Source organism: Cavia porcellus, unplaced genomic scaffold (assembly GCF_034190915.1).
Source record: "Cavia porcellus strain 051 isolate PalLab524CR breed Dunkin Hartley unplaced genomic scaffold, mCavPor4.1 scaffold_2, whole genome shotgun sequence".
In the NCBI taxonomy this organism is placed as follows: Eukaryota; Metazoa; Chordata; class Mammalia; order Rodentia; family Caviidae; genus Cavia; species Cavia porcellus.
Window position 1 is genome coordinate 100,664,307 of NW_026947485.1, and position 13,381 is coordinate 100,677,687.

At 49.5% G+C, this 13,381-nt stretch overlaps 1 long non-coding RNA gene across 1 annotated transcript; it reads right to left on the bottom strand.

The window, feature by feature from the left end:
- Positions 1 to 965: 965 nt before the first annotated feature.
- On the bottom strand, positions 966 to 12,899 carry LOC106025586 (uncharacterized). The gene is made up of 3 exons (XR_010046278.1): positions 12,730 to 12,899; positions 4,859 to 4,986; positions 966 to 3,042 (listed from the first exon to the last, which is right to left on the bottom strand). It is a non-coding gene; the product is annotated as an uncharacterized LOC106025586 (long non-coding RNA).
- Positions 12,900 to 13,381: the final 482 nt, after the last annotated feature.

Sequence of the window (13,381 nt, forward strand, 5' to 3'; positions counted from 1 at the left end):
TTTTTCTGTTTAAAGAGATAAAACAGAAAGGAGCCTCCAAACTCTCCCACTTTTCTTCTCTTCTTTTGGTAAAAAACTTTCCAGATTCTCAAAACAGCAGTGAAAAATGCTGATTATGTTGTCAAGCTGAAATTACATGCCAGAGAGATTCCTAGGCACTTGCCAGAAATCACACTTCTAAGTCAGAGCCCAACTCTGTCACTGAACATATTTCCTGGAAGAAAGACACTGAAAAGCAGGTATCTGAAGACCTTCTTTTTGTACTGCCTGTGACAGACAGGTGAATCAGCCATCAGGTGAGGTGGGAGGGTTGTGATGCAGGTGGAGGCTGATATGACTTTACTTCAAGGGAAACTGACTTGGAACCCCTAGAGTTGAGGGTTTTCTGCCAATGAGTTTTCCAGGTTTCAAGTTAGGAAAGCACTGGATTCAAGAAATCCATGGGTCTGCCCACAGTAGACCTTTAATAGAAAAAGACCAGAGTCCAGGGACATGGCTGGCAGATGGGCATCAAAGCGGTGCCTCCTTCATCCAGCAAGGAGATCCAGCAAGCATCTCCTTCCCTCTCACAAACCATAGCAGCCTTCCTGACAATTGCAATCACATGCAGGACATGGCTCTTTGGTTTGTTTTAAAGTATCACTCTGCCCACAAGTTCCTAGCTCCAAGATGTTTATACTAATTTCATAATGTCAAAAACCTGATCTTGTTCTAAAAAGAGACAGGTTTCATCATACCTTACTTTTCACCTGCTACACAGTTTTATTAACACGTCTCCACAAAATGAAGCTTTTTACTTTGAAGAGCATGCAATTTTACATGTTTCTGTGAGCACTTTCCTCTGATAATACATTAGCTGTGACAGTCTCAAATGTAAGTAAAAATGTTTTTCTGCAGGTTCCTATTCTGTTAACTTGTCAGAGACAAGCAGTTTATTTCCTAAAGAAATGAAGAACGACAAGAAATTATGGGAGGCAAAAGGGTTTATTTTCATTTCACGAAGCCAACAGTACATGTAGCACAGATGAACCCACTTCTTGTCAATGAAATGACGGGAGACCAGACACTGTGCAAAATTACTATTTCAAAGTTTGTGTGGGAGCTTTGCAAGCCCACTCAGTAAAGGCCAGCAGGAGCAGCTGAAAACCAAACCAGTGCTGGTTGAGTGTTGCTCCAGTGCTTGTGAAAGACAAATGAAGATGGATGGGGTAGGGTTGGCAGATGCCCCTTGTCAGGTTGATTTAAGGTCTGATCATGTAGCCTTTCACCGAGCAGCCAGGTAAATCAAACAGCACAGGTCGATAAGGATGTTGAAGCGATTGTCTGGTCCTTCCTCCAGAAGCTATTTATCTCAACCGCACCTTTCCCTCAGAACCATTGATTAGCACAGCTTTAAGTTGGGTTCATTTTACAGACTGTGTGGTACTAAATTTTGTTTCTGGGAAGTTCAACTGGAGAACATTATTTCTGTCCTCCCTTCCTGTCAAATGTGGCCTTGCTGCATAGATTGTGCATTGGCAGGTTAACAGCCCACCTGTTGCCTAACGAATATTTATGAACAATTAATTAGAGAGACAACCTCATGGCACAGCCAGTGCCCTGGTCTTCAGCATGAGACTTATTCAACTTAGCGAAGTGGCCAATGGGAAGGGAGCACAAAGTCGAGAAGGAACCCCGGGGCTGTGTCCATCACATGTAGTGATGGTAAACACAGGGTTCTGAGAAGCAGGAGGGAAAAGGGCTTCACAAGTGTCTGAGAGCCACAGAAAAAGAACTATCTTCAAATTCAACACCCAGGATTAGGGCCGAGCCTTCAGGAGCAGGTAGCATAGCGACTGAGTCCTTGACTGCCCAGCTCACCTTCTGTAAGCAGCACCAACTTGCACAGAGCCTTTGAGTGCATCCAGGGACCAGGGGAGCTGCTCAAGGTAGCTCTGAATGCTCTAGGGCCACATTAGCCAAGAACATACTCTGCCACTGAAAACCACCCAGCTCCTTTGAAAGTTCTCCTGTAGACATCGTTAGTTTCAATCAGCCAAGTGCCTGACTTTGAAGCCAACTGAGTTCCATAGTCTAGTTGAGTTCATGTTCACTGAATTTTCTCAGGTGTGTTTTGCCACAGGTAGAGTTTGGACCAGGTTGTGGGTAATGATGTTGTTAGATCATGGCTTTCAGCCCAAAGAAAGTTCTTCTGGGAGGGGACAAGGCATGTGCGAACCCCAGCAGTGCAGCATATTTGTTATTGATCATTATGATTTCTATACTGGCTTTGGTCAAATGAGAAGATGTCACTGCTGAAACTGACCCTTAATCTTATACATCAAGAAACAGGAATGGGGCCACAGAATTGACTTGCCCAAGATTATGAGGACAGGGCCAAGTCCAGCCTCAAAGCCTGTACCGCTCTGGAGACACTGTCAGTGCAGGCTTCCTTCTCTATGCCGAAAGCATCCACAATGAGTTCCAGTCTGTAGGAAGTCCATAGGAAAGCTGTGGACAAGTAGCTTGTCCAAAATGATTTCAGAAGTGGTTTCAGTGAGTCTTAACTTGGAAACCACTTTTCCACGTAGAGTTTGAAGCACCACTTTGGCTCTAAAGTGAGACCACCTCTAGCTTCCTTGCATCCCATACATGTTTCCAACTGCTGAGTCTACTTGCAGCCAACATAGAAGCCTTTGACTTTACAGCCTGACCACAAATGTCACCCTTTCAAATGTCTCCCATGCAGCAAAGATGACCTAGTTTAAGGTAAGAATGAACTATCACTCTCCAGTGCCAGAAGTCTGCCACAGCGTGTTCCTCTAAGTGATGTGGGACAGGGACACCAGCCTTTCAGAATGATGGGGACTCACTGTGCACTGGACAACAGCACACACACTGCAAACGACTCTGCAGAGAATGCACCACCCTCTGGGGGCTTCCTGTTTGTGTGATTCAGAGCCTGTGAAGAGACACGCTGAGTCACTTGGCAGCAGGCACTGGATCCCAGACATTCACATGCTTCAATTCTGGTCCGGTGCTTCTCACCCACAGTACCTCTTCCTATTTTTTGAAGGAAGAGAAAACCATAGACCTGGATGATCAGGTAATTGTAATATTTGATAATATTCTACCATATGAGTATAGCCTTAGTGATTAAGGTTTCCTGGAGGATCCTGAGGTGTCTTTCAAAACAAAATGTGTATGCTTATGCATGTATGTGTATATTTGTGTGCATGGGTACACTTGGGTATGTGCACATTTATTTCTAAAAGTTCACATTCTTTAGGGTACTTTTCAGTCATTGACTAAGCATTCATCTTACAGTAACATTCTCCATAATCTGGAAAACAGCTGGGTACGCAGATCCTGAAGAACAAATTTCATGATGCCACAAGGACTCTGATGGGAACAGAGTTGTGGTCTTAGCTCTTACAAGTCCAAAGTGATGGGTCCCGGATAGATATCACTCAGCAATGGTAGCCCATGAGGGAATAGTTAGTGTAATGAGTGACTCTCATGGTCATGACATTGTCTCCAGTCTACTGTGTGCACAGCTGAGGACCACACGGTCACTCCCTCCATTCTTTGTGCTGGAAAGAGTTCAGGACCACCAGCCACATGGACATGTTTCTGGCTCAGCTCCTTCCTGTGCCTCTGATCACAAAAAGGTCAGTGACCTTCTATGAGCCCAGTTTCCTCCTGACTTCTGCACAGCATCTTAATGGCTATCTTAATGGCTGATCACGCACTATGAAGATTCCTGGTTGCTAATAATATTTATGATACAGAAAAAGAAGAAGAAAAGAGGTGAAAATCCATAAGGGACTGGATCATGGCTGAGGGATCAGAAGGGGAAAGCAGGCATTGGATAAGCACCAGCTCTGTACTGGTATCACCTCTGTTCCTCTAAACCTGGCTATATCCTGTCCTTCCTCAACAGGCACTCTGGGCAGGGGCATGGTCTTCCCTTGTCAGGGAGGGGCTGGGATTTAGGAAATTGCTGCCTGGTGAACGCAGAGGCTGATGGGCTAGAGGGAGGCAGACAAGCCTGTGCTTGGAGCCCAGGGTGGGGTAGCTCAGTGCAACTCTGGAAAGTGTAAAGCATCACCCCAGGCCCACGATACAACACCAGTGAAAGCTGAGCATCTATAGGGAGATGAATCATCTGCCCTAGTTGACTTTTGAAGAAAAGCACTGCTTCAGAAGTGCAGACATGTTGACTCGCCCACTTGGCATGCTTGGGGTGCAATAAGCTGTCAGTAAGGTTCCTATCTATAAGCGTATAGCTGGGTATAATCTCTCTTGGTAAGGGAAATTATACCTACATATACACAAATGCAAGGTACGCATATGTGAGTATGTGTATGCATGCGTGCACATGCGCACACTTACACACACACTCAGAAACAGCAGTGTGTGATTAGTGCCCCCACTACTGTTCCCAACAAGCCTGTCTCTGACAAGTCCCTCTGAGCCCTACCAGGAAACTACCCACCAGGTGCTGTCCTATGAGTGTCATAAGTGACCTGGCCATTGAGGAGAAGGTGTTTCCAATCAAATTGGCATCCAGTCTGCAAGCTTCCACTGCAGCAGAAAATCTCAAAATAGGACAGACCAAACTGTAAGACCAACTCACTTCAGGGAGCCAACACTTCAAGGGGGTGACAGGGTGAAAACAGCCAGGATTAGCCAGGCTTCATTTCCTGAGAGTACCAGAGGGGCTTGGGTCCCAGGCTACTCTACTGGAGCAGTTGACTCCATGTACCCGCAAGGATGCCCCCTAGGCATTCTGTTGACTTCCAAAGCCAGCAGCATCTTCTTACCGATTTTCCACATCAGTTTTGTCTCAGAGTTCATTCCTTCCCTGATTACTTACTATTTCTCATGCACGAGTAGAATCCTGTGAGTGCTCCATCCCTGGGAGACATCTTTATTGCTCTTTGAAAAACATTCCAGGGTTCCGGGCCTGCTTTCCTCCTTCACAGCGGGAGCTCAGCACTCTTCCTGTGTGGGTGACACAGACGGGGTGGGGGAAGAAGAATCAGTTCCCAAATCTAACTGCAGAAAAAACCAAGCCCCAGGCTTCCCAAGGGCTTTCTCATTCCTGATGTTTCCTTCAGTGAAGGGGCAACAGAGGAAGAGATTAGTAGGGTGTTTGGATTCTGTTTGCAGAGTAAACACAGAGATCTTTATCTCCTGTAATTCCTGGGTTCTGCTCTCAGTTTACCCAATATTAAAACTGATCCTCAACAGTTTCCATGCTTTATCTTTTCACAGCAGCCTCCTGGGGGTGGAAGAAGCAGCGTGGCCCTGGGAATATTTTGGGGGCTGCCCTGTAGATTTTGGGGTCTGAGGAAGAGACCAAGTCTTCCTGCTGCCAGCCTCTGTCTTTTCTGGGCTGAGATCTCACTAGCAGCTTGACTCCAACACTAGCAGTGGGGCTCCTGCAGGTCAGGGCGACCTCATGGCTTCTGGACATCATCCTCGAATGGCCCTTATGTGCTTTCCCTGGCCTACTGGGCACCTCCCAGGTCTTCCTCTGCTGCCATCCCTGGGCTCAGGGCTCCCAAAGCTTGGACAAGCCATCCTTGCAGCCAACTCGGACACAGACAGCTGCCTGATGCACAGCTCCCAGCACCTCCCAGAGGGAACTCATCCCCCAGGTGGGACCTGCTCCTTCTTTAGCACCCCCTCCCACAGGAGAAGCCCAGGCACACTGCCCACCCTGGACCCCTCCTTGCGCCAACTCTCTCCTCCACCCATCTCAGCCTGTCAGTCCCAGCGTCTTCCCTCTGGGCCCACAGGACTCCAGCTCCTTCCTGGGCAGCCCTGCTACAACTCTCCCTGTGCAGGGGCCAGAGCTTCCCAGCCTCCTGTCTGCACACAGCTCGGGCCTGCTCCTCCCCACCCTGGACCTCCCATATTGTCTCTGCCTTCAGAGCAGAATGTAGAGGAATCCAGTCTCTCCACTTGCACACTTGCTTTTCTTGCTGCTCTCCTCCATGCTGAATCCCAGCCTCCGTCCCCTACCTGAGGCCCCAGAACCCAGAACACACTCTCCTTGATGACTTTATCTCTGCTTATTTTCCACCGGCCTCACTTCCTCCAAGAAACCCTCTCTGATGTACAATTCCATCCCAACCCAAATGTACTCCAGCCAGTCTGCAGTGGGGTAACATATGGGCTGCAGATCCGTTGATTCTGAGATGTGGAGCACACAAGTTCCTCACCATTATCTCAGAAATAAGCTAATGAGGGCTGACATTACTGCAACCTGCAAAACAAGCCTGTTTTTTATTAAACATGTTAATCAAATCATGCATTGAAGAGCATAGTATGACCCTGGAGAGGTGTGTGTATGCTAGTGTGTGTTATACATCACTATGCACTTATGCATTTCCATAATTATATATTTCCAGGCATATTTATGAATATATATTCATACAGAGTATACAACTTTGCATACATCTACAGGGGAAATTTCCTACCCGTGCACAATACAAGTGAGCTACCAGAAACTCCGAGTTCGGAAACCCAGCTCTGTGGCTCTATTTCCCTTGACCAGGACTTGGCCTTCCTTCACCGGGAAGCTGGGTGAGTGCTGTGCAGATGCACCTTTAATTTACTTTGCACATTCTGTTCTAAACCCCATGGCACTGGGGAATGAGGGAGACTCACTGTGCTCTTGGACTTGCAGGCCACTGGGGAACGGAGGCCCACACCTAGCAATGGCAGAGCTGTGGGACGGGAGCAGAGAGAGTGCAAGCATCTGAGGGTCCCTGGAGATGTCTCCTTTTGAGAAGGCTCTGCAGCTGCATCTGGCAGAGTGGACAACACTTCGCTTTGCAGGGTCTCCCAGAGACCTTGGTGATACCAGCCATGCGCAAATGTGTCTGAAAAACAACACCTCCTTCTAAATTCACCTCTGCTGCATCTTCCTCCATTAGCCCCTCGTCCAAGGCTCCTGCTCAGCACACTTCCCTCTTGCAGTTTGGGTCATCTGCTACACAGTGCTAGTGACTTGTTCCTCTTTTGCTGACCCTGGGACGAGGGCTTAGAGGGAACTGGCAGGGTCTCAGGACGCTGGCCCTGGAGCTACCTTACAGGACACCCCACAGACGCAGACAGGGTCATACAGATGCCAAAGCACTGGCCCTAAAACTGCTGAGATCCACTGCAGACTTGTGGCCTGCCCAGGCCCAACTCTAGTTCTTCCTTCCTCTGACACCTAGCAGACACTCCAGGGAACACTTGGTGACTTCACAACACTTAGGTTTAAGAGGAAGGAGAAGACACAACAAAGCAGAGCAAAAAGTGCCCAGACCGCAATGCAGTAAGAAGATGAGAAAGGGCAGAAAGCAGTCGTGCTGGCTAAAAGGGGCTCTGAGCTGAGTGCTCCTCAGCCTCTTTCTGTTGGTAACAACTAATGCCGCATACTCTGTACAAATGGCACAGAGAAAAAGGGTTTTTTCGTCCCACAGCTCTGGTCCAAGGTCACAAGCCTGTATATTTCGATGACCTTATTACTAGCAGAGGTGACAAGGTATCACATGGTGAGAAACCAAGTCAACTTGCTTTTATGGCACTCTCAAGATAGCCCAGTAATCTGCTGACCCCCTAATCCATGCACCCATTAATCTATTAATCCCTTAATCCACTCATGAGGGAACTCATGGGACAGAGCCCTCATCACACTTAAAGGACTCACCTGGTCCTACTTCTTAATATTTTGTAATGGGGGTTAAATCTCAAGATGAGTATCAGAAAGGACATGCATTCCAACCATTGCAGGAGCTGTGCCAAGGCCTGACAGGTGGATCCCAAAGAGAAGGCAGAGATAGAGAACGACAAGCAAAGCCACGGCTTTCAAAAGAGCCGACTCCAACAGCACCTGGTCCCTCTAAATCATGAGAGACTTAGAAAGTCACCCCCATCCCCATGGCCAACTCCACAACAGGAGTCTGCTGTGCTATAACCACCCCAGCCCCCTTCAGACAGACATACATAACTAACCCACTCGTTTTAAGTCACATAAATCAAATTATATGCATTTAACACCTAAAAGGAAGGATGGCAAAAATCGATGCATCCATACACGTTTGCAAGAATGATAATCTGAGAGATGGAAATGTATGGAAATTCTTCACTGGAAATGAAAGGAAATGGAGCCCGTGAGAAATACTCCTTGCAGAAGAACTGAGTTTTCCCCAGGGCAACGGAGTGTTTCTGCAGAAGGCCATAGGTCAGAGCCTATTAGGTGAAATGAATCTGCCCTGAGCTGCATAATCCCATCAAAGGGAGAGAGGATGGGAAGCAGCCAGGGTGACCTCAAGGTCCAGGAAGCAAGCTGTTTGCTAGACCGCAAACAAGTTTCCACTCCAGGAAGGATTAAGCAACCCCACTGGCCCCCCAGGAGCCCTGTGTCTGTACTAGAAAGACTCGCTATGCTTTTGAGAATAGTTTGTTTGAAGGAAATTTGCAACTTCATGGGCTCTTCCAGATTGCTCTCTTTTAACAAGGAATTAATTATAAAGCCAGAAGAGTACCTGCCTTTATTCCACCCCCCACACACACACACACCCTAAGAGGACCAAACAGGAACTGCAGCAATCAATACCAAATTAAAGCTCTCATTACAAAATAAGAAAACAACAGCTCCTAAGCAATTCCCATTGGCTGCTGTTCTTTTAAGTCCAATAAAACAACTTAGCTTTTATATCTTAATTTAGAAGCCCAGTGGCAGGGAGCTGGCTTCTCCAGAGTGCGTGTGCTGGAGGGAATCTCCATGCATGGAGAGGCATGAGGCAGGGCTGCTGTGGCCACACAAGGGTGTCTGGGACTATGCAGGTGACTTTGCTGCTGACCTGTGAATGATTCCCACTCAGATCCAAGAAGCCCACTGTGGGACCTGACAGGGTCTACTCTTCTGAAGACCACGAAGAATGGGGTTGGTATGGACCAAATGAACATCCCAGACCAAGCACGAAGTCTAACGCCAAGTCTTCAGGCCATGCAGTGTTTTGTGAGTTAACTGTAAGAATGATCTAGCAAACTCTGCTCTGATTTGAGGGCTACTTCTTATCACCTCCTGTGCACATGGCACAAGGAGCCCCTGACCTGGGTGGAGGGCATCCAGCCTCCCCTATGATGTCACCAGCTCCTTAAGCAGTCATTCTTCTGCACCCATGGACTACAAGGCAGGAGATGGCCATGAACCCAAGGGCCTGAGGGAGTCCATCACACAGGGAAGAGGCTGACAGGCCACGCAAAGGCAAGGGAGGATGGAGATGGTGCAGGAGCAAGCTGCCCACTCCGGGGCCGGGGTGAGACAGAGTCAGCTAGACTGGGTCCTTCTGGAGGGTGGGGTAGAGGGCACAGCTGGTCCTTTCAAGGCTTTTTTTTTTTTTTTTTTTTTTTTGGTACCGAGATGGAACTCACGACCTTCCACTTACCAGGCAGGCGCTTAAGCCACTGAGCTAAATGCGGACCTTGCACTGAGCCTGGTCTAACTTCCTCTTTCAGGTGAGAGTCCTTCTAGGGGAAGGAAAGGCCACGAGCCCCTGCCTGGGAGGACACTCCAGACCCCACAGAAGTCGGGAGGAAGCTGTGTCTGAAGAAGAGAGTCTGCCACTTCCTCCTCTCTTCTCCAGCCACAGCCAGGATGGACACCGAAATGGGGAGTGGCGGCCACAGTGCAGACAGGGAGCCTGGTCCCAGGACGTAGGACACATTCCCAGAGGGCCAGCACAAGGGGTGAGGGGAGGGAAGTCCACACTTGGGAGGTGAGCAGAGTGCATCTCGCTCTAAGACCATGTGGCTTCATGGAAAGAAAATCATTTCACTCATGCTCAGTCAGTCAACTCACTCTGTAAAAAGGATCCCACGCCAGGATCCCCAGGCTCGTCATGAACAGTGGGGACAAGCGTGAGCAGGAGATGCAGACAAAAGGCCGCGAGGGTGTACAGAGAAGGGATCCTAGAAGGCTTCCTGGAGGAGGCGGCCTGTTCTTAGTAAGGCTTGGAGCAGCTCAGCTCGCTGTACAAGAATCGCGTTGAAAGGGGAGGCCAGTGAGGCCGAGCGAAGGAGGGATTGCCAAGACCTCCTCTTAGGCTTTGGGTTCTACAAAGAGTTCAGCAAAAATGAACCGCGCAGAGGCACCATGAATGGCGATGGGCACTGCCGGATACACACAGACTCACGCAGAAGCCCTGAGGTCCCCGGAGGCGGGGCGGGAGCTGGTTTGGCAGGGCGGGCAGATTCGGGACTCTGCAGTCGCCCCTGCGAGCCCAGGATAGGAGAGAGCTGGAGAGCTGCACCGGCGGACACACCAGGGTCACCGCGGCAGGCAGGTGGGGTCGCTCCCTCGCGCGTCTCGATACTGAAACGGCCTCTCTGGCTGCTGCGACCCAGGCCCGGGGTCCCGTCCTCCCTGCGGAATTCTGGGGACCCCGCACCCGCGCGCCCTGGGCTCCAGCGCGCAGCCATGTAGCTTTCCAGGCGCGCACACGCGGGCTCTGCTGCCCTCTAGTGGACATTGTTGAAACAACAGCGCAGCTTTGCCGCTTGGCCCTTTGGAGGCTGGTGGGATTAGTACCTGGGTCCTCTGTAGCCTCACCTGAGAGCGTGAACGCCCTGCAGTTACAGCAAAGCCTTTCCAACGCTCCTGTAATGAAAGCCATTCACTCCTATCACCAACGGCGCTCTAAACTTCAAAAGCATAAATATAAAAAACAGCAAAAACTAAATGGAAAATGAAGTGTGGCAGGAATGTAACTCAGTGATAGAGCAGATGCCTATCATGCTTGGAGTCCTGGGTCTGATCTCCTGCACTGGGGAAAAAAGTCACAGTGAAGTCTCACAAAATGGAATTGGTAGTAGGTGTGGTGCCACAGATCAGTGATCCAGCACTCTGGGAGGCTGAAGCAGGAAGATCAAGTTTGAGCCCAGTCAGAGCAATTTAGTGACTTACTCAGATGCTGTCTCAAAATAAAAAACAGACAGGGCTGAGGATGTGGCTCGTTGTGAAAGCCCTGAGTTCCATCCCCTGTACTGAGGAAAAATATTACTACAGTAGTCTTCTGTTAGGATTTAAATCAAGAATACCCTCCTAAATTCTCATGCACTCAGAAGTGGGCTTTGGGAAGGTGATTGAGTCATAGTGCTTCCAGCAGACTCGCTGTTAGAGGCCGGGGTCTGGTTAGAGCCGGTCAAGGTGGGAGGCGTGACCTATTAGAGTTCCTCTTCCTGCCCCGCCCCCACTGTCTCTCTCTACTTCAGCCGCTTTCTGCCACTGGACCTTCCACCATGCAGTTTCTGCTTTGGAGCCAGTAGATGGTGCGTGGAATGAGAGACCTCTGAAACTGTGGGCCAAAATAAACGCCTCCTCCTTCAGGTTCTCAGTGTCGTCGGGTGACCTCTCCCAGCAATGGGATAGTGCCTAAAACTTTCTGTGCTCTCCATAGCGTTGCTTTCCACGGTTTCTATCTGGAGTCCATCAAGCTCCACTTACCTGGAGTCACATGGAAAGTTCGAGAGACAAGCATTTCACAAGCTCTAAATTGAGCACCGTTCTGAACAGCAAGATGGAAACTTGCTCCACAGATATTATGAGTTGTCCCCTTGACCAGAGTCTCTCCACTGTATGAGCTATCCCCACACATTAGTTAGCTGTCTTAGCAGTCGCAGTTAATAAATTGACTAATGTGACTGGCATGGGATGGCAGTGCTTGTGTTTCAGTGGCTTTTTTTTTTTTTTCAATGCTGGATATTGAATCCAGTGTCGGGCAAGCACTCTTCCACTAAACTACAATCCCAGCCTTTTTTATTTTTATTTTGAGACAGGGTCTTGCTAAATTGTCTAGATGGGCCTTGAACTTGAAATCCTTCTGCCTCAGCCTCCTGAGTAACTGGGATTACTGTCGTGCATCATCAAATCCACAAATCAATTCTGCAAAACAAAACCATAGGCCCAGTAGGAAGATACACAGAGTATAGGTCCTTCTAATGTTTCCTTGGGTAATTGTTTGGCTGGGACTCGCGGGAAGTTCAGTTTCCAAAAATGTCCACGAGAGGGCAGTGCTGCTCAGGTTAGGAAGGCTAGCGCACGGCAGGCCGCAAACTTCAGGAACTGCCGAGCTCTGCTCACTTGCATCGTGCGCCCCACAATTCTCTCTCCCTAGAGCCTACAAGCGAGTTGAGTCCCAGCACAGCGCTGCTGACGAGGCTCCCCGCTGCTTTGGCCTGAGAAAGTACTGTGTTTGCTGACTCCTGATCTCGAGCAGCAGCTTCCGCTTACAGATAAGGAAACTGAGGCACGAAGGGACGGGAAAGTGGCCGAGGCTAGGAAACAAGGTCCTGGAAAGTGGGAGGTGGCCCAGTACCGACGCAGATGGCCTCCCTGGTCCAGGGGGCGGGGACCTGGGTGGGGAAAGTCTGTGCCTGTGCTCCATCCACCCAGGTCCTCCGTCCTGCTCATGCACAATATTGGACGCCATCCACCTTCCCTGTGCAGCTGAGGCTCGGAGCCCTCAAGGGCACAGGGTCATTTCCGGAAGAGCAAGGACAGGCCGACAGGCTGCTGGTGCATCCTGGCCTCTATGGGTCACTGGCAGGCCCAGCCCCGGCTGCCGGCTGCAAGGGCTGGGTGGAGCCGGAAGAAGCAGAAAATGGTGCTGGGTGTGCGGAATCCGCTTCGCCCAGAGGGAGAAGGGACCTTTGGAATCAGCCTGAAACCAAGCCCAGTGTTACCTTGTGAAGCTGTCTGAACTCCGGGGAGTCCCCTGCAAAATGGGACCAACCAACTTCCAGCGCTTTCTGGGGCTGCAGGAAGGTGGATAATACAGTTACAGCCTCCGAAGCAGACAGCGATTGAAGCCTGAGTTCTTACCGCTCCACCTTATTTAAACCCTTGGGATGGATCCTTTGGTAGAGGAAGTGGTGTCCCGCGGGGCCTGGCCCCTCCCAGCAGCCTCCAGGACCTCTAGGATCCGCCCCTCTCCCCCCACCCACCGCACCGGCTTCTCTCAGCCCTCTCTGACCTATCCTAGGGCCAAAATTCCATCAGAATTTTGGTTCAGAAACTGTTTGCTTTATTTTTCCCATTTCGTCCTAGACTGGTGTTCATGTAAAATGCAATAAATATGAAAGTTTGACAATGAATATAAAAAGGCACATAAATTACATTAGTGGAGTCATCAGACAGAAACTTCCTGTCACATGACTAAATGTTTCTTAGCCCGGTGGCAGTGGTAGTGGATGCCTATAATCCCAGCAGTCTGGGAGGCTGAAGCAGGAAGATTGTAAATTGAACCCTGCTTTTGCCACTAACTAATTGAGCAAAACCTACATCTCAAAAAAACCACAAACAGGCCTGGGAATGCAGCTCGGTGAGAAGGCCCTG